The sequence below is a fragment of the Cyrtonyx montezumae genome, unplaced genomic scaffold (genome assembly GCF_038088225.1).
Source record: "Cyrtonyx montezumae isolate F1298 unplaced genomic scaffold, pur_monq_1.0 scaffold_60, whole genome shotgun sequence".
NCBI classification, from domain to species: domain Eukaryota; kingdom Metazoa; phylum Chordata; class Aves; order Galliformes; family Odontophoridae; genus Cyrtonyx; species Cyrtonyx montezumae.
The window spans coordinates 699,212-721,183 of NW_027072068.1; positions in this window are offsets into that span (position 1 = coordinate 699,212).

The window sequence follows — 21,972 nt, forward strand, 5'->3', positions numbered from 1 at the left end:
AGATCCTGCATTGCAACAGCAGCGGTAACGATTGGAGGAGGAGAACTCACTTCCTAAATAAGACACTTAATGCCAAAGAATACGGTATAACACCATTTAATTGGAATATAAGCCAATGAATCAAATATGAAGAGGGAGAGTGCAGGAGCTGGTGGACTCTTGAAGGAAGGAACCTTAAAGCCCGCCCAGCTACTACCTGGTTTTCTGTGGAACTGAGGCATCCACGCAGCCCGAGCCCTAGCACATAGGTCACGCACAGATACAGAATGAAGAGCAGAGCTCTTCCAACTGAGCTGAAGCTGGAGAAATGCCCAGTGTTTCCCGCTATTAGGAATAGTCTTTGGAAAAACTCGCATCCAAGGCGGGTTCCAGACCCTTCTGTGTGCTTCCACATCAGCTTCGTGCCACATCACAGTGGCATCTAGAGGACTTCTCCGAGCTTTGAAATTCTCTGAGCCTCGACGAGATCCGAATCTCACAAGTCCAGCAGGGCATCCACCAGGGCACACTGGGAATCCCACGGCCAGGGTAGGGGAAAGGCATTGTGACATCACAGGGCAGGACGTGACATCAGTCTTTAAGGCACAGGGCAGCTTCCCCCAGCACAGACACTTGGGGCAGCCGCTCGATCGGGTGCTCACTGCTGGAGCTCTGCTCTGGGTGACAGCCACTCGCGTGTTGACATTCTTGGCAAGAGAACAGGACAAAGATCCACCTGCCTCTATTAGAGCTCACCATCGTGGGCACGTTTCTGTTTTCTGTAGAGGCTCCTGACTCAGTCAGGATGGAGCAGATGGTGGTAATGAGAATCCTCATCGAGGTCCTTATATGGTGTGTCCTTTCCTCCCTGCTGAGGGCTGGTTGCGTCCACCTCTGCAGAAGAGCAAGCCGACTAAGGGGACAGGTGAGCGACTGAGATGCATCGCGCAGGGAGCGTAGTGCAGGGTAGGGTGTGGAGCAGGCAACCACAAAGGCCTTGTCCGTAAAGTGTTGCAAGGCAAGCAGACTCCCAGAGCTCCATTAGCTCTCCCCAGGGAGGGGAGGGCATCCGGCTCTGCTGCAGTGTTGCACCTGCTACCATTGTTCACAGCTGCTGCAGCTGGCACCAGCACGCTGTGGAGCTGGGTAGCAGGAGTGCCTTAGACCCCCAGGAGGTGTCTGAGCACGCCCCCGGGGAGAGCTCTGCACCCAGCAGTCCGGTGCTGCTTGCTGACCAGAACCTGGACCAGCAGCACATCTGTCCAGCCCCAGGCACTGTCAGGGGCTGCAGGGCGGGATGACACCGGGTACCGCTCACAGACACGAGACAGACATCGCTGCTCAGTGCAGAGGGCACAGGCTGCACTGAGTGAGTTCAATGCCCGCAGCCACGTGTCCCCTGCCCACCCACTCCTGCTCACAGAACCCGTCATCTTCATGCAGGAGAAGAGGAGTGCAACATACGAGAAAAAACTGAAGAAGCTGCAGACGGTCCAGACGCAGAGCCGGCAGGAGGTGAGCATGGCCCAAGCCTTCCCACTAGGCTCCTGTGCTAAGTGTGCGTGTCTCTCATCACCCCTCTGTGCCACTGGCAGATCCGCACCCTCCAGGAGAGGGTGCAACAGCACAGCAGCTATGCTGAGCACTGGGAGCAGTTGCAGTTTGACACACAGGAAATTCTGGCAGCACAAGAAAAGGAGCTGGCTTTCCTCAGAAAAGACAGGCAGCAGCTCCTCTCAGGTCAGGAGCAGAGCCAGCAGGAGGTGAGCATGGCCCAAGCCTTCCCACTAGGCTCCTGTGCTAAGTGTGCGTGTCTCTCATCACCCCTCTATTCCACTGGCAGATCTGCTCCCTCCAGGAGAGGGTGCAACAGCTGAGCAGCTATGCTGAGCACTGGGAGCAGTCGCAGTTTGACACACAGGAAATTCTGGAAGCACAAGAAAATGAGCTGGCTTTCCTCAGAAAAGACAGGCAGCAGCTCCTCTCAGGTCAGGAGCAGAGCCAGCAGGAGGTGAGCATTGACCAAGCCTTCCTACTAGGTACCTGTGCTATGTGTGCATGTCTCTCATCACCCCTCTCTGTCACTCGCAGATAATCTCCATCCTGGAGAAGGTGCAAGAGTTGAGCAGTCAAGCTGAGCATTGGGAGCAGTTGCAGTCGGGCAAACTGCAATCTCAGGCTGCACAAGAAGAGGAGCTGACTTTGTTCAGACAAGATAGACAACGGCTCGTCTCAGATCTGGAGCAGAGTCTGCAGGAGGTGAGCATGGCCAAAGCCCTCCGACTAGGCTCCTGTGCTATGTGTGCGTGTCTCTCATCACCCTTCTATTCCATTGGCAGATCTGCTCCCTCCAGGAGAGTGTTCTACAGCTCATTAGTCATGCAGAGAACTGTGTGATGTCGCAACAGGACACACTGAAATGTCTGGCTGAACAAGAAAAGGAGCTGGCTTTGCTCAGACTCGACAGGCAGCAGCTCCTCTCAGGTCAGGAGCAGAGCCGGCAGGAGGTGAGCATGGCCCAAGCCTTCCCACTAGGCTCCTATGCTAAGTGTGCGTGTCTCTCATCACCCTTCTCTTCCACTGGCAGTTCTGCTCCCTCCAGGAGAGGGTGCTACAGCTCATTAGCCATGCAGAGAACTGTGTGATGTCGCAACAGGACTCACTGAAATGTCTGGCTGAACAAGAAAAGGAGCTGGCTTTGCTCAGACTCGACAGGCAGCAGCTCCTCTCAGGTCAGGAGCAGAGCCGGCAGGAGGTGAGCATGGCCCAAGCCTTCCCACTAGGCTCCTGTGCTAAGTGTGCGTGTCTCTCATCACCCCTTTATTCCACTGGCAGATCTGCTCCCTCCAGGAGAGGGTGCAACAGCTGAGCAGCTATGCTGAGCACTGGGAGCAGTCGCAGTTTGACACACTGGAATTACTGCTTGAACAAGAAAAGGAGCTGGCTTTCCTCAGAAAAGACAGGCAGCAACTCCTCTCAGGTCAGGAGCAGAGCCGGCAGGAGGTGAGCATGGCCCAAGCCTTCCCACTAGGTACCTGTGCCAAGCCTGCGTGTCTCATAACATCCCTTTGCCTCTGGCAGATCCTCTCCCTCCAGGAGGAGCTGCAACAGCTGCAAGCCACGCTCAGCAGTGGCAGCAGTAGCACCTGGAGAGCGAGGAAACTCAGGTTGCGTGTGAAAGGGAGCGGTCTGTTTTCAAGCTGCAGCTGGCTTTCTTCACGCAAGAGCTCGGAAACATCAGCAAGCAGCAGCAGGATGTGAAAAGAACGAGAACCAAACACAGCCCAAGGGCAGAAGGAGCACAAGCTGAGCCGCAGGCACCACTGGAGGAGATGAGCTGACTGCCTGAAACTCACCTCCAAGAAGAGGAGTCACAAGGCACAGGCAGTGTTAAAGAAATTGGTAAATTTTCTTAAAAAAAAAAAAAATAAAAAAATAAAAAATTTAAAAAACCCCAAACAAATAAAAATATAAAAAATAATAAGAAATAAAAAATAAAAGGAGCTTTTCTCATCTCATTTCTCACCACTGCCACCCCAGTGCTCCTTTCCAATTTCCAAGATCCCGTTCCGTAGTCCCGGTGCCCCACTCTCTCACCCCAAACCACCCCGCTTCCTTTCCCAGCTCTCCCAGTCCCCTGTTCCCGGAGCTCCCTTCTCCCACTGCACTGCTCCACTCTCCCACCCCAGCTCCCCCCTTTCCTCCACCCCTGAACTCTCTCTCCACCCCTATAAACCCAATCCCCATTCCCAGCAGTCAACGGTTTACGGGCAGGTTCTGCCCAGTTGCGTGACGATTGGTGCGGGGGACCCACGGAAAAGCCCCAGGAAAGGGGAAGGGGAAAAGGGAAAAGGAAAAATGGAGATAGTCCTAGGAACAAAACAGCGGCAACGATCTGAGAAGGAAAGCTAATTTACTAAATAGATATCGGAAAGCAAAATAACACAATGTAGTACAATATAATTGGAATTAAAGCTAATAAATTATATGAGCAAGAGAGAGTGTCAGATAAACTGAACGCCTTACGCTAACGCTGAAGGCGAGACAGCAGCGAGCAACACTGCTGAGTCGATCCCAAAGGAAAGGCAGACAGTTTTTGTCTTTCCCTCTGAGAGTAAACATGTAAGAATGAAAAGCATCGCAAAGTCCTCTGCGGAATGGAGTTCTTCTCTTCTGAGCCAGGGATACCTGGAACTATCGATCATCCATGGAGCTGGAGCATTAACTCTTTAACTCTAAATGCACTACGTGATGTTCTGATGTGGAATACCAGTACCAAAAATCATAAAACCATGACATTCCACCCCTTATTCCTCATAACTACATCATGTTTGATATATATGTATAGAAGAACAAGGATTAACATGCATTAAATACACACACATAACATATATATGTACATACATGGAATTACTGACTGCACTCCCCCAACATCACATTCCCTTGTGGTACACACTGAACATCCCCATTCTTCTGCATCACCCACCAAGTGGACCCACGTCCTTGAGCAAAGAGAGTTCCACGGAAAGGTTTTCTCTTTATGGAAGCTGGAAGGACCCAAACTGCTTTTCCCAACATGTTCTTTACATGTACCACAGGGACCTTATCTCCCTCTACAGTAGGTAGACGTCTGGATTGGGCAGGACCATCATGATTGATGGATCCTCGTGTGTTGACCAACCAGGTGGCTTCTGCCAAATGCTTCTCCCAGTGCTTAAATGTTCTGCCACCCATTGCTTTCAAAATGGTTTTTAACAACCTTTCAATTTTACCAGAAACTGGTGCATGATAGGGGATATGATAAATCCACTCAATGCCATGATCTTTGGCCCAAGTATTTACAAGAGAATTTTTGAAACGAGTCCCATTATCAGACTCAATTCTCTCTGAAGTGCCATGTCGCCATAGGACTTGTTTCTCGAGCCCTAAGATGGCGTTTCGGGCGGACGCATGGGGTACTGCATATGTTTCAAGCCACCCAGTGGTTGCTTCCATCATGGTGAGCACATAACGCTTACCACTGCGAGTTCGTGGTAAGGTGATATAATCAACCTGCCACGCCTCCCCATATTTATACTTTTGCCACCACCCTTCCCCCCAAAGAGGTTTCATCCTCTTGGCCTGTTTAATTGTGGCGCATGTATCACAGTCATGGATAACCTGTGCAATAGCATCCATAGTTAAGTCCACCCCTCGGTCTCTAGTCCACTTATATGTTGCATCTCTTCCTTGATGGCCTGAGGTTTCATGGGCCCACCGAGCTAAAAATAATTCACTCTTGTGTTGCCAGTCCAAGTCTACTTGAGCCACCTTAACTTTGGCAGCTCGATCTACCTGATGGTTATTTTGTTGTTCCTCAGTTGCCCGGCTCATGGGAACACGAGCATCTACATGGCGCACCTTTACAACCATATTCTTTATTCGGGCAGCAATGTTTTTCCACAGTTCAGCAGCCCAAATAGGTTTACCCCTCCGTTGCCAACCATTTTGTTCCCATTGCTGTAACCACCCCCATAAAGCCTTTGCCACCATCCATGAGTCAGTGTAAAGATAAAGCACAGGCCACCTCTCTCGTTCAGCAATATCTAGGGCCAGCTGGACAGCCTTTACCTCTGCAAATTGACTTGATTCTCTTTCTCCTTCAGTGGCCTCAGCAACTCGTCGTGTGGGGCTCCACACAGCAGATTTCCATCTGCGGTGCTTACCCACGATGCGACACGATCCATCTGTGAACAGGGCGTATCTCTTTTCATTGTCTGGTAGTTCATTATTTGGTGGGGCTTCTTTAGCACGTGACACCTACTCTGCTGTCGTTGTTCCAAACGTTTTACCTTCAGGCCAGTCCATGATCACTTCTAGGATTCCTGGACGGTTGAGGTTCCCCATCCGAGCTCGCTGCGTAATCAGCGCAGTCCACTTACTCCAAGTGGCATCAGTAGCATGATGGGTAGAGGGAGCTGTTCCTTTGAACATCCAGCTCAGCACTGGCAGTCGAGGTGCCAGGAGGAGCTGCGTTTCAGTACCGATTACTTCAGAAGCAGCTCGAACCCCCTCGTACGCGGCTAAGATCTCCTTCTCAGTTGGAGTGTAGCCCTCCTCAGACCCCCTGTAGGCCCAACTCCAGAATCCAAGGGGTCGGCCTCGGGTCTCTCCAGGAGCTCTTTGCCACAAACTCCAAGTGGGACCTTCCTTTCCAGCAGCAGTGTAGAGGATGTTCTTTACATCCTGTCCTGTCCGCACTGGCCCCAGGGCCACGGCACGGGCTATCTCCTGCTTAATTTGCTCAAAAGCCTGCTGCTGCTCAGGGCCCCACACAGAATCATTCTTCTTCCGCGTCACCCGATAGAGAGGGCTCACAATGAGACTGTAGTTTGGAACATGCATTCTCCAAAAGCCCACTACACCCAGAAAAGCTTGGGTCTCTGTCTTACTGGTGAGTGTAGACATGGCAGTGATTTTGTCAGTCACATCTGTTGGGATGTGACGATGTCCATCTTGCCACTTTATACCGAGGAACTGAATTTCTTGTGCAGGCCCATTCACTTTGCTTCGCTTGATAGCAAAGCCAGCTCGTAGGAGATTTTGGTAATCTGCTCTCCTTTCTCGAAGACTTCCTCTACTGTATAGCCCCATACAGCAATGTCATCAATGTATTGCAGATGCTCAGGAGCACCACCCTGCTCCAATGCAGTTTGGATCAACCCATGGAAAATGGTTGGGCTGTGCTTCCACCCCTGGGGCAAACGGTTCCAGGTGTACTGAACGCCCCTCCAGGCGAAGGGAGCCTGCACTCTGTGGCCAGAGGAATTGAAAAGAAGGCATTAGCAACGTCAGTGGTGGCATAGCACTTGGCTGCTTTTGACTCCAGTTCGTACTGGAGTTGTAGCATGTCCGGCACAGCAGCTCTCAATGGGGATGTGACTTCATTCAGGCCACGGTAATCTACCGTCAGCCTCCGTTCTCCACTGGCTTTACGCACCGGCCATATGGGGCTGTTAAACGGTGAGTGAGTTTTGCTGATCACTCCCTGGCTCTCTTGCTGTCGGATCAAGTTATGAATGGGGAGCAAGGAATCCCTGTTGGTGCGGTACTGCTGTCTGTGCACCGTTTCTGTAGCAATCGGTACCTGTTGCTACTTCACTTGGAGCAACCCCACAACAGACGGATCTTCTGATAGGCCAGGCAAAGCAGACAGCTGCTTAACTTTGTCTGCGTCCACAGCAGCTATTCCAAAGGCCCATCGATACCCTTTGGGATCCTTAAAATATCCCCTTTTGAGGTAATCAATACCAAGTATACATGGAGCCCCTGGGCCAGTCACAATAGGATGTTTTTGCCAGTCTTTACCAGTGAGGCTTTTTTCAGCCTCCACCATGGTTAACTCTTGGGAACCCCCAGTCACCCCAGAAATATAGATTAAGTCTGTCCCTTGGTGACTCGAGGGCATTAGAGTGCACTGTGCACCAGTGTCCACCAGGGCCTTATATTTTTGTGGTTCTGATGTGCCAGGCCATTGAATCCACACAGTCCAATACACTCTATTATCCATTTCCCCCCCGTGGCCGGGGGCAGGGCCCCTCTATTTGTTACCTCTTTTATTTTTCCGGCTACTGCCGTGTCCGGCAGTCACTGGAGCAGTCACCTTCTCAGAGAAGTTCACCCTGATGGCTGATCTGTTTCATAACTCTTTTACCCGTGCCTGAAGTGCAGATGTGGGTTTTTTATGCCACTTCTTCATATCTTCCCCCTGGTCCCGAAGGTAATGCCACAAGCCAATACGTGACATAGTCTTACTGTTGTCACTTCTTCGAGCAGGAGAACGTCCTCTTTTGATAGCTGAGATGTCACTGTTTTCGGAATCCTAGTTCCCATCAAATCTATCAGTTTCGTCAGAATCAAGCACAGTAGTCAGTTCGTACATTATACCTTCTTGATTGCTCTCTAGTCTGTCCACTCTTTCAGTTAACTTTACCAAGGCTGAAACATAAGCACGCATAAGGGTTAAATGGAACTCAATGTCTTGAAGTTTGTTAATCAGGTCATTTATAAGGGGTCTTCTTTGTCTTCTGCCATACATTGCTGCTAATGTACTGGCATACCTGTCTGGTGCAGTCCTCGTGAATATACGCCACATAATTGGCGTACATCTGATTCTCTCAGGGTCATGCTCTTGGTTTGGTTCATCATGAATGAATGCAGGGTCATGTAACATTTCCACCACAGCATATTCTCTCAAATAATTTATGCCCTGTTCCATATCAGACCATTTCTTCTTCTCAGGCAACAGATCATCTCTGAAGGGATATTTTTCTTTCACGGCTCTCAGCATCTGCTTCCAGAGAGTGAAGGGTCTATTGTGGCATGTACTAATGCCTCTATCAATGGCAGAGTCCCTGGCAATGCTACCCAATTGGCGAGCTTTGTTGCCATCTAGCCACACACTGTTGGCCCCACTGTCCCAACAGCGTAGTAACCAGCGTAGGTGACAATAGGTTCACTTGCGTGGCGTGTAAAGTCTTTTCTCAAACTTCGAATTTCATTCCTTTTCAGAGGTCAAGTAACATCGGTAATAATTTCTCTTTCATCTACTCTATCAGGACTCATTGCCCTTCTAGGCGTCGGTGACCGTGATCTTGTTGGGTGACTCTGCCCTCCTACTGGAAAATCTAGAGTTCTGAACCACTCCTCTGGACCTCCTTTCTCCTCTTCTCTTGCAGTGTCTGATTCCTCTACTTTCTCTTCTTCTCTTTCAGAGTCTGCTTCTTCCACTCTCAGCTCCTCCTCTTTCTTCTCTTCTAAGGGAGTTGAGACTTTTTTCATTTTCCGTCCTCTTGCAGGGGCAACTGACATCGATTCTGGTGTCACCTGTGGTTGATCATATTGGTTAGTATTAATGATCATTCTCTCTAGCTCAGCTCGAAGATCATCTCGCTGAGCTATGAGGGAATTTAGTTCACCTTGGAGCTTGTCTTGTTGAGCCCGAACATGGGTCAGTTCATTTTCGTAATGGAAGAATGTACCTTGGCAGGAAAGATACTCAGCTTTGAGGTGTTTTTGGTCAGATTGGAGGGTGTCTAATTCAGATCGGAGGGCATCTTGTTGGGACCGAAAAGCATCCATATTGGATCGGAAAGCATCTCGTTGAAAGCGGAGGTTGTCTCTCTCAGTCTGGAGGGCGTCTTTCTCAGTCTGGAGTGCATCTCTCTCAGATTGGAGGGCATCTCTCTCGAACCAGAGGTTGTCTCGCTCGGTCTGGAGGGTGTCCATGTTGGATTGGAGAGCTTCTTGTTGAGACTGGAGAGCATGTCTCTTGGATTGGAGGGCGTCTCTCTCGGATTGGAGGGCATCTAGATTGGACTGGAGAGTCTGATTGTCAACTAAAAGAGTCCCTTTCTGGATCAGGATACTGTCCCTTTCGGCTCGGAGACTCTCTCGCTCTATTTCAAAAACTCTATGTCTCTCTGGGATAGCATTGAATAAGGCCCGGTAAGCATCAGCCAGACCCCAAATAATTTGGGCCTCCTCAGATCTGTTTGAGCCGCAACATCCCTGACTCAAATATCTGCTTAAGTTCTCAGGATCTTGCAGGTGTTCAGGAGAAAAGTTCCATGACACCGGTGATGCCCGTTTCTCTAAAGTCTCTCTTAAGTCCCTCCAAACTCCCTGCCAGTCAGTACTCTCTGGCTCTGGGGAGGGTTTTCTCAAAATATTATAAATACAGATACTGATGAAGAGTACATTCAGGGAGACTGATACCACAGTCATAACAAGCATTGGATGGGCATTCAGAAAATGCATAATGAATTCAAAGGAGAGGCCAGGAGTCTGTTTAAAAATCACAAGTTCCATAGAGTTAGCAACTTCATCTGGAGTTACTCCCTCTGGAACTGAATGCCACATCGTATACAAAAGCCAGGAAGGTATTTCCATCAGTGTTTTTAGTTTGTCATATAGAGACCAAGCTCCATGGATCAGACTGGCAAATTTAATTAAGTCCCAGTACGTTCTGAGCATTACAACAGAAAAAGCCATGAAATGCAGTCCCTTTAAGACCAGTTTAAAAAGAGAAAGCATTTATTTTCCTTTTTTTTTCTTTACTAAAAATTGCTGTCAGTGCCCAAAAAGTTTACAAATATCCCAGGAAAACTGGCAGTACGCCCAGACTACAAGGTCGTGTTTTGCCATACAGCACCTACAGTACAGATAAGCCTGCAAACGAGAGACAGAGATTGACTCTAAAAGTATGTCTCTGCCCGGCTAAGGCAGCTGGTATTGCCCCACGTTGGGCGCCAAAAACGTCAACGGTTTACGGGCAGGTTCGGCCCGGTTCCGTGATGATTGTTGCGGGGGACCCACGGGCCCACACCCCGGGGAAGGGAAAGGGGGAAAGGGAAAAGGGAAAAGGGAGATTGGCCTAGGAACAAAACAGCGGACACTATCTGAGGAGGAAAGCTAATTTACTAAATAGATATCGGAATGCAAAATAACAAAATATAATATAATATAATTGGAATTAATGCTAATAAATCAAATAAAATGAGCAAGAGAGAGTGTCCGATAAACCGAAGGCCTTACGCTAACGCTGAAGGCGGACGGCTGCAACAAACACCCACTGCCGAGCTCGGTCACAAAGGGAAGAGAGAGTCCCGTGACCGCAGACAGTTTTTATCTTTCCCTCTGGGCGGAAATATGTAGAAATGCAATGCATCCCAAAGTCCTCTGGGGAATGCAGTTCTTCTCTTCTGAGACAGGTACACCCAGAACTATTGATGATCCACAGAGCTGGAGCATTAACTCTCTAACTCCCAATACACCACATGATGTTATGATGAGGAATATCAACAATACAACAAAAATCATAAAACCATAACACCCCTCAATTCCACTGGCAGATTCTCTCCTTCCAGGAGAGGGTGCAACAGCTGCAAGCCACGCTCAGCAGTGGCAGCAGTAGCACCGGGAGAGTGTGCAAACTCAGGTTGTGTGTGAATGGGAGCTGTCTGTTTTAATGGTGGAGCTGGCTTTCTTCACGCAAGAGCTCGGGAACGTCAGCGAGCAGCAGCAGGACGTGAACAGAACAAGAACCAAACACAGCCCAAGGGCAGAAGGAGCACAACCTGAGCTGCAGGCACTGCTGGAGGAGGTGGGCTGACTGTCGGAAACTCACCTCCAGGATGAGAAGTGCCATAGGGCACAGAAAGTGTTAAAGACACTTGCAACTTTCCTTAAAATAAAACCAAATGAAAAAATTATAAAACCCCCAAACAAATAAAAATATAAAAAAATAATTAGAATTAAAAAATAAAAGGAGCTTTTCTCATCTCATTTCTCACCACTGCCACCCCAGTGCTCCTTCCCAATTTCCGAGACCCCGTTCCGTAGTCCCGGTGCCCCACTCTCTCACCCCAAACCGCCCCGCTTCCTTTCCCAGATCTCCCAGTCCCCTGTTCGCGGAGCTCCCTTCTCCCACTGCACTGCTCCGTTCTCCCACCCCGGCTCTCCCCTTTCCTCCACCCCTGAACTCTCTTCCCATCTTCATAACCCTGATCCCCATTCCCAGCTCTCCCGCTGTGGCTCTCCCCTTTCCCTATTCCCGGTGCTATCCTCTCTCACTTCAGATTCCTCCTTCTTCCTCTTTGCTGCCTCCCATCGCTCCTCTTCCCCACCTCGCCCTCAGTTCCCCCCTCTCACACCCCAAACCTTTTTTTTTTTTGCAAATGAGTGAAAAGAGATCGAGGAAGAGAAGATGCTTCGGTGCAGCACTTCTGGCACTCTCCCACAAATCTCAGCATGCAGGAGATGGTTTACTAACTGTGCTGTAAGTAAGCCAGAGCATCACTTCCGGTCCCCACCTTTTCCCACCTCTCTCTCCACTTTTACCTCCCCCCACCTTCACTACACATTCCCTCCTTCCCCTTTTCACCGGATCCCACATCCCACCTTCCCGCACTCTCCATTACCCTACATGCCACCTTCCCTTTACCCACTTACTCCCACCCCATCACACCCCACCCCGCGCTTTCCCTTTGCCCTCCATAACCCGTCACCTCAAGGCTCATTGCGCTCATGGTCAGCGTTGCGCTGCTCTGTGCAGCGTCCATATGTTGCTATGGAAACAGACGCGCCACAAGGCGCATGCGCCAGCAGCTCGAACCCGCGAATGCGCACAGGTAGCGGTCACAAAGGCGCATGCGACCTTTACCTCTGCAAATTGGCTTGACTCCTTCTCCTTCAGTGGCCTCAGCAACTCGTCGTGTGGGGCTCCACACAGCAGATTTCCATCTGCGGTGCTTACCCACAATGCGACACGATCCATCTGTGAACAGGGCGTATCTCTTTTCATTGTCTGGTAGTTCATTATATGGTGGGGCCTCTATAGTACGTGACATCTCCTCTGATGGGAATGTTCTAAATTTCTTCTCCATCAGAGCACTCCTCAGACCCCCTGTATGCCCGACTCCAGAATCCATGGGGTCGGCCTCGGGTCTCTCCAGGAGCTCTTTGCCACAAACTCCAAGTGGGACCTTCCTTTCCAGCAGCAGTGTAGAGGATGTTCTTTACATCCTGTCCCGTCCGCACTGGCCCCAGGGCCACGGCACGGGCTATCTCCTGCTTAATTTGCTCAAAAGCCTGCTGCTGCTCAGGGCCCCACACAAAATCATTCTTCTTCCGCGTCATCCGCTAGAGAGGGCTCACAATGAGACTGTAGTTTGGAACATGCATTCTCCAAAAGCCCACTACACCCAGAAAAGATGGGTCTCTGTCTTCCTGGTGGGTGGACACATGGCAGTGATTTTGTCAGTCACATCTGTTGGGATGTGACGACGTCTATCTTGCCACTTCATACCTAGGAACTGAATTTCTTGTGCAGGCCCTTTCACTTTGCTTCGCTTGATAGCAAAGCCAGCTCGTAGGAGAATTTGGTAATCTGCTCTACTTTCTCAAAGACTTCCTCTGCCGTTGTAAGAGACTAATATTTTATATCATTGCCTCAAAGTTTGCTGATGAACATGTCCGAACATGTCCAAGCAAGTCCTGGGCAAGGGTTGTGTAATCCTTTGTCTAAGGGACAAGCAGATGGGCATGTCCTGGGGACACCGAAAGAGAGATAAGCTGCAGCTCAAAAGCTGCTGAATACTCTTTAGTGTGGTACTCATCTTCGTGGGGAGATAGCCGTCTCAGGAGAAGCTTGCCTGGCAGGCTAGCACGGGATTTGCCACGTAGCAAGACAAATGAAGATAAAAGAGGGATCGACCACCATGAGATTGTCGTGGTGTTGCTGTTGTTGCTGTGGTGGTGTTCTACCATCGGAAACCTCAAGAGCTGATCCCTGCTGCTGAACTCCCTCCTGGGCCTGCTGCCTGAGACATGCTGCTTTCTCCTGGACCTCGCCGCTCCTTCGAGGTGTTCTGCCATCTGAACCCTCACGAGCTGATCACTGTTCGCTGCTTCTACGGCGCTGGCTGACGCTGTTGCTGGACTTTCACCACGATGCTTCTCCTGTGCTGACCTGGTGCCGCTTGTCCAGGACAGCTGCTTGCTGCTCAGGGCTGCCCGTCGCTGCTGCTGTTCTACCCGCTTCTGCCGCCCCTGCTCTTCTGCCTCGGACCTTCGGAGCTGCTTGCAACCGGACCGCCCCTAGGATCCTGGCTGGTGACTTTCCCTGCGTTGCACAAATCCTTGCTTCTTTCCTGTCTTTCCTATCGCTCGCCTTCCCTTCCCCATCACCCTAACAGTGTCCGCCTTCCCCATCTCCCTGGTCAATATTGGTAATAAACTGGTCGAACCAACATTTGAACCATTGTTTCTTAATCTCACACCGGGTATATACATAATCAAAGAACCCTCGCCTTCCCTCCTTTATATTGCCTGTTGACATTTTTAATGGCGTAGTCGGCAGGATTCCCTTCGTGAGAGTGTTGTCCTTCCAGATATAATTTGAACCCTTTTTCTGTGTCTGCCCCTTGGAGTTGTGAGGAGTGATATTTTTTTTCATTTAAATGTGTGTACCTCTCCAAGAAGATCACTCTGAATTCTGAATTTGATAACTTTAGTGTGAAATTGGAACCTCTTTCTCTGTGTACTTCCTGGAGATGCAAGGAGCGATATTTTTGAAAACTTAGATGTGGGCACCTCTCCAGGAAGACCACTCTAAATTCTGAAACTTTACTGTTTATGTGTATACCTCTCGAGGACTTGTGAAATACGTGCATGCTTCCTCGGGAAGATCTCTCTGCATTTGGTGTTTGAATACCAAAGCTTTTTCATGTGCGCCTCTTGGGTAGTGGGGAACTGTGTACCTCTCCAAGAAGTTTGTTTACCTTAGAAAGTGTTGTTTTTAGCTTCTGTCTTTTTGTGTGCTCCTCTCAGAAAAAAGGTGGAGTGATTGGAACAGTATTTACCTTTGCTTGATAGGTGTGTTGTGTCTCCCTGGGTGGGGGTGAGGTGTTAGTTGTGCTTTTGAATACCTCCTCTCTCCCTCGGTGTAGACCTTTTGTGGGTATTGAAAAAATGTGTGACGGTGCCACAGTGAGTTGTGAAGATGTATTATTTGAACTTTTGGAAAAGCATGGTGCTAAACCCTCGTTAACAGGGGTAGACTGGGCACGGCAGAACTGGTGTAACGTGCAGAGCATCTCTGACCGTATTAGTGTTCTGCAAAAGAATGCTCATACACGAGCTGGAAAAGGGAAGGCATTTATTTGTGTGGTATTGGGCTCTGCTCTGGTTGCAGCTGTAGAATTCCACGACCAGCAGCTTAAAGCAGAGAGCCAAGCTTTACAAGCATTGCATGAATCAGTTAAAGTAAGTCAGGAATTGATAAAAGCTCTGCAAAATCAAATTGTAAACCTAGAAGAGCAAGTAGAAAGAGAAAAACATAATTGTGATCTGTTGCAAATAGCTTTAAGGGAAGTGTTAACGAGTAAGGATGCCAGTGGTACTAGTGCACCTCAAGAGAAACCTTATCCAAGGGAGGAATTGCAAGGTATAAAGGCAAGTGCAGACAAGTTAGAAGCCTCCCCAGCTTAGTTGCGTCCTTTAATAAAAACTGAGTATTCATATGATAATAGCGAGGATTTAGATCCTCAAATGAACAGTAAAGAAATCCCTTTCTCTACTATAGAGCTAGCAAAATTGAAAAGAGATTTTGGCCGCTGCTCTCCTAAAGAATCAGAAACAGAGTACGTGTGGAGGGTCAGCCTCACAGGTGGAGATCAGATACTTTTAACTGAAAAAGAGGCTGAAGGTTATTGGGGACCAGGAGTATTTTTAACTACTGGTAACAGTCGTGCTCCGTGGTCCCTTACACAGAGAGCTGCCTATTGGGCAGGTGGTCTTAATCCCCTAGAAAGGGGAGACCCCCTTGCCATTACTGGAACTGTTGATCAACTAGTAGAGAATGTTCAGAAGGCTGCCTGTCTCCAAATGATGTATGACAGGAAGCTGCAGTTACACCGTGAATCTCCCATGATGTTGCCCGTTGATCCTGAGAGAATGACCCCTCTAATCAGGGGGCTTCCAGAATCGCTGAAACCCATAGGCATACAGTTGCAAGGAAAGAGACAGGCTATGCCTCAGGGAGAAAGAACCCGGGCAATGTTAGAAGGAACTGCAACCTCTAATAATTTGCAGTCAGGATGCAAAGTATGGACATGGGGGGAGCTTGCCCAAGAGTTAATTAACTATGGAAGAAAATATGGGCCGGTGGTTTCTTCCTCCAGTAACTCTGAGCCAAGAGGAATAAGGCTTGCAGCAGCCAGACTTGTCCTCAGGCCACCTAGCCCAAAGCTTAATGAGACTGAAAAACTTTCATGCCCACTAAGAACGGGTAGGCGAAGCATTGATCATAAACGTAATGGTCTTTGGACTCTGGGCTGGAAAAAGGGCATTCCACAAAATTTGATGGATGGACTGGCAACAGATAGCCTCGAAATGCTGGTGACTGGATGGCCGACTAGATCTGAGGAAAGCAAAACCCTAGGTCCTAGTTTCCTCTCCAGCACCAGAAGAACTACCAGAGTCATCAGGAAACCTTCACCTCTCAAGTGAGCGGGGGGTGAAGGGTGAATGTTAGGAAGCTCACGACTAGCACCGAAGGGACATTATTTGATTTGTTTTCATTATGCATATAAACGACTACCTGTAAACTGGACTGGGGTATGTTATGTTGGAGTAATCCGCTCAATGTTATGCCCTAGATCTCCTTGCAGATCAAGCCTCACAGATGCGGGCAAAAGTACTCCAGCATTGCATTGTTCTGGACTACCTGCTAGCTGAAGAAGGGGGTGTCTGTGGCAAATTAGATGATTCTACATTTTGTCTAAAGATTGATGATAATGGGATTGATGCAAACAAATTGCTCAAGGTATATGAAAGATAGCACATGTTCCTGTCCAAACGTGGAAAAGTCCAGACCTTGACCTCTTTTCCTGGCTCCCAGGTGGCCCATGGCTAAATGTATCTTATTATATTTATTGTGTGTTATTGCAACTCTTATGTTTGTTCCATGTATGATACCCTGTTTTATTCAGTTGTAAACTTGGGCAAAATATGGTATCTTCTATGTACTTTACAACCTCCTCTGCTGATTGTCATGGTTTTATGATTTTTGGTACTGGTATTCCACATCAGAACATCATGTAGTGCATTTAGAGTTAAAGAGTTAATGCTCCAGCTCCATGGATAATCGATAGTTCCAGGTATCCCTGGCTCAGAAGAGAAGAACTCCATTCCGCAGAGGACTTTGCGATGCTTTGCGTTCTTACGTGTTTACGCTCAGAGGGAAAGATAAAAACTGTCTGCCTTTCCTTTGGGATCGACTCAGCAGTGGGTGCTCGCTGCCGTCTCGCCTTCAGTGTTAGTATAAGGCCTTCGATTTATCGGACACTCTCTCTTGCTCATTTTATTTGATTTATTAGATTTCATTCCTATTATATTGTATTACATTGTGTTATTTTGCTTTCAGATATCTATTCAGTAAATTAGCCTTCCTCCTCAGATCGTTGCCGCTGTTTTGTTCCTAGGCCCATCTCCCTTTTCCCTTTTCCCGCTTCAACTTTTCTGGGGCGTGGGTCCGTGGGTCCCCCGCACCAATTCTCACGGAACTGGGCAGAACCTGCCCGTAAACCGTTGCCAGCTGGGAATGGGGATCAGGGTTATAGGGATGGGGAGAGGGTTCATGGGTGGAGGAAACGGGAGAGCCGGGGTGGGAGAGCGGAGCAGTGCAGTAGGAGAAGGGAGCTCCGGGAACAATGGACTGGGAGAGCTGGGAAAGGAAGCGGGGTGGTTTGGGGTGAGAGAGTGGGGCACCGGGACTACGGAACGGGATCTCAGAAACTGGGAAGGAGCACTGGGGTGGCAGTGGTGAGAAATGAGATGAGAAAAGCTCCTTTTATTTTTTATTTCTTATTATTTTTTATATTTTTATTTGTTTGGGTTTTTTTAAATTTTTTGGGTTTTTTTTAAGTAAATTTGCCAATTTCTTTAACACTGCCTGTGCCTTATGACTCCTCTTCTTGGAGGTGAGTTTCAGGCAGTCAGCTCATCTCCTCCAGCGGTGCCTGCGGCTCAGCTTGTGCTCCTTCTGCCCTAGGGCTGTGTTTGGTTCTCATTCTTTTCGTGTCCTGCTGCTGCTCGCTGACCTTCCCGAGCTCTTGCGTGAAGAAAGCCAGCTGCAGCGTGAAAACAGACAGCTCCCCTTCACAGACAAGCTGAGTTTGCTCACTCACCCGGTGCTACTGCTGTCACTGCTGAGCGTGGCTTGCAGCTGTTGCAGCTCCTCCTGGAGGGAGAGGATCTGCCAGTGGCACAGAGAGGTTATGAGAGACATGAAGACTTAGAACAGGAACCTAGTGGGAAGGCTTGGGCCATGCTCACCTCCTGCAGACTCTGCTCCAGATCTGAGACGAGCTGCTGCCTATCTTGTCTGAGCAAAGCCAGCTCTAAATCTCCTGCAGCGAGACATTTCAGTGTGTCCTGGTGCCATATCACACAGTTCTCAGCATGGCTACAGAGCTGTTGCACCTTCTCCTGGAGTGAGCAGATCTCCAGTGGAATAGAGGGGTGATGAGAGACAAGCATGCTTATCACAGGAACCTAGTGGGAAGGCTTGGGCCATGCTCACCTCCTGCCGGCTCTGCTCCTGACCTGAGAGGAGCTGCTGCCTATCATGTCTGAGCAAAGCCAGCTCCTCTTCTTGTGCAGCCGGAGATTCCAGTTTGCCTGACTGCAACTGCACCCAGTGCTCAGCATAGCTGCTGAGCTGTTGCACCCTCTCCTGGAGGGTGCGGATCTGCCAGTGGCACAGAGGGGTGATGAGAGACACGCACACTTAGCACAGTTGCCTAGTGGGAAGGCTTTGGCCATGCTCACCTCCTGCAGACTCTGCTCCAGATCTGAGACGAGCCGTTGTCTATCTTGTCTGAACAAAGCCAGCTCCTCTTCTTGTGCAGCCTGAGATTGCAGTTTGCCCGACTGCAACTGCTCCCAATGCTCAGCTTGACTGCTCAGCTGTTGCACCTTCTCCTGGAGGGAGCAGATCTGCGAGTGACAGAGAGGGGTGATGAGAGACATGCACACTTAGCCCAGGAGCCTAGTGGGAAGGCTTGGGCCATGCTCACCTCCTTCCGGCTCTGCTCCTGACCTGAGAGGAGCTGCTGCCTATCTTGGCTGAGGAAAGCCAGCTCCTTTTCTTGTTCAGCCAGTAATTCCAGTGTGTCAAACTGCAACTGCTCCCAGTGCTCAGCATAGCTGCTGAGCAGTTGCACCCTCTCCAGGAGGGTGCGGATCTGCCAGTGGCACAGAGGGGTGATGAGAGACACGCACACTTAGCCCAGGAGCCTAGTGGGAAAGCTTGGGCCATGCTCACCTCCTGCCGGCTCTGCGTCTGGGCCGTCTGCAGCTTCTTCAGTTTTTTCTTGTATGTTGCACTCCTCTTCTCCTGCATGAAGAAGGTGTGTTCTGTGAGCAGGAGTGGCTGGGCAGGGGACACGTGGCTGCGGGCATTGAACTCACTCAGTGCAGCCTGTGCCCTCTGCACTGAGCAGTGATATCTGTCTCGTGTCTGTGAGCGGTACCCGGTGTCATCCCGCCCTGCAGCCCCTGACAGAGCCTGGGGCTGGACAGACGTGCTGCTGGTCCAGGTTCTGCTCAGCAAGCAGCACCGGACTGCTGGGTGCAGAGCTCTCCCCGGGGGCGTGCTCATACACCTCCTGGGGGTCTAAGGCACTCCTGCTGCCCAGCTCCACAGTGTGCTCATGCCAGCTGCAGCAGCTTTGAACAATGGTAGCAGCTGCACCTCTGCAGCAGAGCTGGATGCCCTCCCCTCCCTGGGGAGAGCTAATGGAGCTCTGGGAGTCTGCTTGCCTTGCAACACTTTACGGACAAGGCCTTTGTGGTTGCCTGCTCCACACCCTACCCTGCACTACGCTCCCTGCGCGATGCATCTCAGTCGCTCACCTTTTCCCATAGTCGACTTGCTCTTCTGCAGAGGTGGACGCAACCAGCCCTCAGCAGGGAGGAAAGGACACACCATATAATGACCTCGATGAGGATTCTCATTACCACCATCTGCTCCATCCTGACTGAGTCAGGAGCCTCTACAGAAAACAGAAACGTGCCCACGATGGTGAGCTCTAAGAGAGGCAGGTGGATCTTCGTCCTGTTCTCTTGCCAAGAATGTCAACACGCGAGTGGCTGTCACCCAGAGCAGAGCTCCAGCAGTGAGCACCCGATCGAGCGGCTGCCCCAAGCGTCTGTGCTGGGGGAAGCTGCCCTGTGCCTTAAAGACTGATGTCATGACCTGCCCTGTGATGTCACAATGCCTTTCCCCCACCCTGGCCGTGGGATTCCCAGTGTGCCCTGGTGGATGCCCTGCTGGACTTGTGAGATTCGGATCTCATCGAGGCTCAGAGAAGTTCAAAGCTTGGAGAAGTCCTCTAGATGCAACTGTGATGCGGCACGAAGCCAACGTGGAGGCACACAGAAGGTTCTGGAACCCGCCTTGGATACGAATTTTTCCAAAGACTATTCCTAATAGCGAGAAACACTGGGTATTTCATAAGTTCGTAAGTTTATAAGTTCATAAGGTTGGAAAGGACCTATAAGATCATCTAGTCCAACCATCCTCCTATCACTATCCCTACCCAACTACTAAATTAAGTCCTTTAGCACCTCATCTAAAGCTTCTTGAACAGCGCTAGGGATGGTGCCTCACCCACCTCCCTAGGCAGGCCATTCCAGTGCCTGACCACTCTTTCAGAGAAAAAATGTTTCCTCAGGTCTAATCTAAATCTTCCCCGGCGCAACTTGTGGCCATTCCCCCTCGTCCTGTCAGTATTTATCAGGGAGAAGAGGCCCACCCCCTCCTCACCACAACCCCCCTTCAGGAAGTGGGAGAGTGCAATAAGGTCTCCTCTGAGCCTCCTCTTCTCCAGACTGAACAATCCCAGCTCTCTCAGCCGCTCCTCATAAGACTTGTGCTCCAGACCCCTCACCAGTTTTGTTGCCCTTCTCTGAACACGCTCCAGGGCCTCAATGTCCTTCTTGTAGTGAGGGGCCCAAAACTGAACACAGTACTCGAGGTGCGGCCGTACCAGAGCTGAGTACAGGGGGATGATCACCTCCCTGCTCCTGCTGGCTACACTATTTCTAATACAGGCCAGGATGCTGTTGGCCTTCTTGGCCACCTGGGCACACTGCCGGCTCATGTTGAGCCGAGCATCAACCAACACTCCCAGGTCCTTTTCCTCTCTCCATTCTTCAAGCCATTCTGCCCCAAGCCTATAGCATTGCATGGGGTTATTGTGGCCAAAGTGCAGGACCCGGCACTTGGTCTTATTGAACCTCATCCCATTTTGCTCAGCCCAGCTGTTCAGCCTATCCAAATCCCTCTGAAGGGCCTCCCTACCCTCAGGCAGTTTGACACATCCTCCAGCTTTGTGTCATCTGCAAACTTACTGAGCTTACACTCAATTCCCTCGTCTAGGTCATCGATAAAGATATTAAACAAGATGGGCCCCAAAACTGACCCTTGGGGGACACCCGTCGTTACAGGACGCCAGCTGGACTTCACTCCAGCTATTTCTCCAGCTTCAGCTCAGTGGAAGAGCTCTGCTCTTCTTTCTGTATCTGTGTGTAAAATATGTGCTAGGGCCCGGGCTGAATGGATGCCTCAGTTCCACAGAAAACCAGGTAGTAGCTGGGCGGGCTTTAAGGTTCCTTCCTTCAAGAGTCCACCAGCTCCCGCACTCTCCCTCTTCATATTTGATTCATTGGCTTATATTCCAATTAAATGGTGTTATACCGTATTCTTTGGCATTCAGTGTCTTATTTAGGAAGTGAGTTCTCCTCCTCCAATTGTTGCCGCTGCCGTTGCGATGCGGGATCTGGGGAAAAGGGAAGGAGGGAACGTACAGTGAAGGTGGGGGGTTATAGGGCAGAGGTGGGAAAATGCGGGAGTGATGCTCCGGCTTATTTCCAGCTGAGTTAAACTCTCCTGCATGCAGAGATCAGTGGGAGAGTGCCAGAAGTGCCGTACCAAAGCGTCTTCACTTCCTCCATTTTGACTTGATCTGTTTTACTCATTTGCGATAAAAAAAACGAAGCAAAGAAACCAACCCTAAAGAAGTAAATAAATAATAATATAAATAACAGCACAAGTTTTCTTTCTGGATTTGATTTAATTCTTTGTTTGGTTGTGTCCAAATGGTAGCTTTACTATCCCCTTTCACACAAGAAACCTCAGCTGTAATTCTGAGGGCTGCTCTGAAAGCAATGCCTCCTACTCTGTGATGTCGGCCCACAGCTCCAAAACAGATGGTGATGGTGTGGCAGTAAACAGTGAACCTTCCCAATCGTATTCCATTCCATTTTGTTGCTGATCTTTGTGAAATAGTGCTGTTGTGCTCCTTATGTCCATGATAATTTCTTTAGCAATAAATAGGAGTAGGAAGGCAGAAAGAAAGAGGTGTGGGACAGACATAGGGGAGATTT